This window comes from Muntiacus reevesi, chromosome 21 (genome assembly GCF_963930625.1).
Source record: "Muntiacus reevesi chromosome 21, mMunRee1.1, whole genome shotgun sequence".
NCBI classification, from domain to species: Eukaryota; Metazoa; Chordata; class Mammalia; order Artiodactyla; family Cervidae; genus Muntiacus; species Muntiacus reevesi.
In genome coordinates, this window is record NC_089269.1 from 41,804,134 (window position 1) to 41,810,133 (window position 6,000).

A 6,000-nucleotide genomic window follows, 5' to 3' on the forward strand; every position below is an offset into this window, starting at 1 on the left:
CTTTTCTGGATAAATGCCTAGGGGTAAGATTGCTGGATCATATGGTAACTCTCTTTTAAGTTTTTTAAGGAATTTCCATACTGTTCTTTATAGTTAGCCATTGATTTTTTCTTTTTTTAATTAATTATTTTAATTGGAGGATAATTACTTTACAGTATTGTGATGGTTTTTGCCATACATCAACACGAATCGGCCACAGGTATGTATGTGGCCCCCTCCAACCTGAACCCCTGTCCCACCTCCCTCCCTCATATCCCTGTGGGTTGTCTCAGAGCACCAGCTTTGGGTGCCCTGCTTCATGCATCGAACTTTCACTGGTCATGTACTTTACATATGGTAATGTACATGTTTCAGTGCTACTGATTTTTGAATGTTGAAACTATCTTCCATTCCTGGGAGAAACCCTGTTTGGTCATGATATATATTTTCTTTTTATATATTATAGAATTTGCTTTGTTTTAATTTCTTGGTTTTTATCTACATTCACAGCAGTTACTGACTGTGGTTTCTTATAGATAGTGTATCATGTTTTATCCAAATTGATAGACCTGTCTTTTAGATGCAGTGCAATTATTGATATAGTTGTATTTCAGCCTTTCATTTTGCTTTCTGTTTTTTATTTGTTACCTGTGTTATTGATTTCTATTTCCTACTTTCTTCTGTATTATTATTTATTTGCATTTTTATCTCTACTATTGGTTTAATAATTATACCACTTTTTCAAAATTTTAGTGAATTTCTTAAGATGAACAATAAACATTTTTAACTTAGTACCATCAAGTATTTTTACACCATTCATGTATACTTCCATTACCTCTTCCCCATCCTTTGAACTATTTTTCTTACTTTTTACTTCTCCATACAGAATAAACTCACAGCTATTTTGTTACTAATTTGTCTTTCCTGACTCTGCCACACACTGTGGAACCTTGGATAAGTCCTTTCATCATTTTTAAGCCTTAATTTCTTTATCTGTAAAATAGGGATAACAAAGCCTACCTATCCCACAGGGTTGTTAAGAAGATCATATGATATATAATAGTTTTTTAAAATAAAATAATGTTGTAAAAAAAATCAATTATCTTTTAAAGAGTTTAATATTAAATTTCCATCATACTCCATATTCCTCTGTCTGAGAAATTTCTTTCATGTATCTTGAATTATATAGGTCTCTGACAATAAATTCTCTTGATATTTGAAAAAATATTCATCATGCCTCCATTTTTGGAAGATATTTTCACTAAATATAGAAATTCACTTGGCATTATTGTCTTTTTTTTCCAACAGTTTAAGTATTCCCATTCAGCTATCTTCTGTCTTGTAAAATCTTTGATGAGATACCTGATACATTTCTTACCTTAACTCCTCTCTATATAGCCTTCCTTCACTCATCCTCTCATAGGCTCCTTTTAAATTTTCTTTTTATTTTATTTTTTAGCAGATTGACTATGATGTGTCAAAAGGTGTGAGGTTGTTTTCATTATTATTCTTTATTTTGTTTTGATATCTGTATTGCTTATGGCTATCTGACATATTGGCTCTGTGGTTGCCTGTATTTCATTTATACTGGAAAATGTGATAAATACCTCCTTGTCCCTCCCTGCACTCCTTGATTTCTCACCTGTCCTTGGATCAATTTTCTGGGCTCAAATCCTTATTTCTTACATACAGGCCAAATACTGGATTTAAAAATCTAAATTCAGCCTCTACTTAGGTATTCCAACCTCACCCATCTTAGTATAATTGCTTTTTGAGTCTTAGCATGTGATGCACAGATTGGAAGATTCTTTCATTCTGCAGAGGATCTTGTCTACATGTTAATGTATCTGGAAGAAAAAAGAGTTTTCAGGTTCTTCGATTATTCTTTTTTTTTTTTTTTTTCATTTATTTTTATTAGTTGGAGGTTAATTACTTTACAATACTGTAGTGGTTTTTGCCACACATTGACATGAATCAGCCATGGATTTACTTGTGTTCCCCATCCCGATCCCCCCTCCCACCTCCCTCTCCACCCGATCCTTCTGGGTCTTCCCAGTGCACCAGCCCTGAGCGCTTGTCTCATGCATCCAACCTGGGCTGGTGATCTGTTTCACCCTTGATAGTATACTACAGAGAAATGCAAATCAAAACCACAATGAGGTACCATTACACGCCAGTCAGGATGGCTGCTATCCAAAAGTCTACAAGCAATAAATGCTGGAAAGGGTGTGGAGAAAAGGGAACCCTCTTACACTGTTGGTGGGAACGCAAACTAGTATAGCCACTATGGAGAACAGTGTGGAGATTTCTTAAAAAACTGGAAATAGAACTGCCATGTGACCCAGCAATCCCACTCCTGGGCATACACACTGAGGAAACCAGATTACATGACTGCTATTCTTTAAAAGCCATTGGATTAAATATTATGTCGGTACCCAGTGAAAATCCTGATTTTACTAAGTATTTGCATCCATCAGAAGAGTCAAGCTTATGCTTTGCAATAACACCAAATTCAGTGACAGAATTTTAACCATTTTGCTATACCTTGCTCTGCTGTGTTTCATCTTGTTCAGGATACCACACTGCATCTCAGTTACTTCCATAATTGCCAAGACTGGAAAAAAAGGGAATGATGAATCATGCACTAGACTTTAAATCTCCCACCTGCAAGTGACACCCATTACTTCCACCCATTTTAATGATCGACTAAGTCACGTGGCCACACTTAACTTTAAGAAATGCCAGGAAGAGAAATTTTTGGTAAAAAGCACTAATAAAAAAAAATTAGCTGTATTTTTTTCTAGACGTTACAAAAACTAATCATTAAAGTTTTCATCATTACCCTTTTTTGATAGCAATAATAAGTAAATACATGCCATATACTTCCTGGTCACTCAGCAATAAAGTATCCTCCTGCCAGGGCAGGAGATATAAGAGACCCAGGTTGGTTCCCTTGATTGGGAAGATCCCCTGGAGAAGGAAATGGCAACCCACTCCAGTATTCTTGCCTGGAAAATTCCATGGACAAAAGAACCTGGTGGGCTACAGTTTATGTGGTGACAAAGGAGTCAGACACAACTTAGAGACTAAACAGCAACAACAAATATGCAACATCATTTTCAGTATTTAGTCAGATAGCATTATAGTAACTATTATGCCCTTATTCCTTTATAAATAAAAAACTTATTTCATTTTCTTGTCTTCTGTATATTCCAAGATTTCATAGGGAATTTAGTTATCTCTGGGATCTGTACTTTTTCCATCCATAATTTTTCCTTTCTTTGGGAGGTCATAAATACAGGCCATCTGGATCTAGCCTGTATGATCAGATAATTTTAATTTCTTAATTATTTATTCTGGCGAAACACAGTTTTCCTTCAGTGTTTGTTTTTCCTGCCCTGAGAACTGTTTGCTTCTGATGTTTGACTCTCTGCCTTCCTCTGTCAACAGAGAAGCAGGCAAAGCTTTGTGGGGCTTGGCAATGCCTCCATCTGCTGAAAATCCATTTCTCTTGCCATGTTTTATTGCTACATTTCCCAGGAAACAGTTGTTAAAGAGCCATACTCTGGCTGGGACTGGAGGTGCAGAGGGTAAGATTAACATTTTCTCATCAAACCAGAGAGTACTGCTCTGTGCTGGAGAAGAGATACATCATCTGACCACTGGAACCTGTTTTGACAGGCTCCTCCTTTAAGAAGAAAGTGTCGGAATTAAAAAGTTTACTGAGGAAATGTACCCTCCAGTTCATCTTTAAGTACTATGAGATTTAAGATTTTTTGGACTTCGTCCTTCAGCCTTCATCTTGAATTCCATTTCAGCATTTGTAGGGCTTATAATAAATTAACCAATTCTTCACTGCACACCCATCTCATTTCAAATAGGCTTGCCATCCACTCTTGTATATATGTCAGTCACCTCCTTCATGATATTAGCACTTTTCATTTGGTGACTTATCACTCCCAGTCCAGTCTTTTTCCACTACTATATAGATAGAGGGCAAACTTAACCTTCAGGAATTATTTAGCATCATTTATCTTGTCATAATTCCCATTTCCTCCCTGTGTATTTACTCCACATCATTTGGTTTCCTATATCAAACCAGAGAAACACATGACACTTTTATTTCTTAGCTGTTTCTCAAGAGGGCACTTTAACTGATTTTCCAGAGATTTGATAATAATTTACAGCCGAATAGTATATTCATCCTAAGACCCAAAGTAATCTAATGGTTTGGTTTTGTATTTTTATTGGTTGCATAATGGGATGAAATGGAGAAACTTCAAAATATTGTTTCCAAAGAAATGTACAGCAATACTGAGGAAAGATGAACAAAATTTCAGATTAAATATACAAGATATATGTACATTTTTTAAATGCATTTTAATTTAATTTTTATAACAATTACATCACATTTTTTAGCTTTCATTCTCAGAAGCACTTAAAAACCACTAGAGAATTGCATACCACCTTGGACTCCTTCTAAGGACAATGGTTCACCTCATAAAAATATATGCAAAACCATTTCACTGGCTTTATTTCTTTTCTACAAGCAGGACTTTGTTAAAGCACTACACTCTGGGGTATCACCCCTGACTTCACAGCTTGAGGACTGTGGCTTCTACCCCTTGCAGTTACTCAAAAAGTCATTCTTCTTCCAACAAAATTGTTTCAGTGGTGATCGAAGGGCATGCTGACTTCCTCCATCAAAGTGAACCTGCACATGAGCCTTGAAGGAATTCTTCACTTCCCTGGTGGCTTATATGGTGAAGAATCTGCCTGCAATGCAGGAGACCCAGGTTTGATCCCTGGATAAGGAAGATCCCCTGAAGAAGGAACCGCAAACCACTCCAGTATTACTGTCAGGAGAATCCCTTGGACAAAGAAGCCTGGTGGCCCACAATCGGTAAGGGAGGAAAGAGTGGGACACAACTGGTGACTAACACTTTCACTTTCTTTCTTTCCCTCTGCTCTGCCTCCCATTTAGACAACTCCTTTTTCCTTTAGTTGGTGTTCATCATTGTTCAGTCACTCAGTCGTGTCCGACTCTTTGTGACACCATGGACTGCAGCACGCCAGGCTTCCCTGTCCTTCACCATCTCCTGGAGCTTGCTCAAACTCATGTTCATCGAGTCAGGGATGCCATCCAACCATCTCGTCCTCTGTCATCCCCTTCTCCTCCTTCCCCCAATCGTTCCCAGCATTAGAGTCTTTTCTAATAAGTTGGCTCTTAGAAACAAGTGGCCAAAGTATTAGAGCTTCAGCGTAAGCATCAGTCCTTCCAATGAATATTCAGGTTTGATCTCCTTTAAGATGGGCTGATTGGAGTTCCTTGCTGTCCACGGGACTCTCAAGAGTCTTCTCCCACAACACAGTTCAAAAACATCATTTCTTCAGTGTTCAGCCTTCTTTATGGTCCAACTCTCACATCCATACATGACTACTGGAAAAAACCATAGCTTTGACTAAATGTAAATTTGCTGACAATATAATATCTCTACTTTTTTAATACACTAAGTTTGTCACAGCTTTTCCTCTAAGGAGCAAGTGTCTTTTAATTTCATGACCACAGTCAACATCTGCAGTGAATTTTGAGCTCCCCAAAATAAAGTCTACCACTGTTTCCATTGTTTCCCCATCTATTTGTCATGAAGTGATGGGACTGGATGCCATGATCTTCATTTTTTGAACGTGGAGTTTTGAGCCAGTTTTTTTTACTCTCCTCTTTCACCTTCATCAAGAGGCTCTTTAATTCCTCTTCAGTTTCTGCCATAATGGTGGTGTCATCTGCATATCTGAGGTTATTGATATTTCTCCTGGCACTCTTCGTCCCAGCTTGTGCTTCATCCAGCCCAGCATTTCGCATGATGTACTCTGCATAGAACTTAAATAAGTAGAATGACAATATGCAGCCTTGATGTACTCCTTTCCCAATTTGGAACCAGTCCATTGCTCCATGTCTGGATCGAGCTATTGCTTCTTGACCTGCATACAGGTATCTCAGGATAGCAAGTGATATAGTCT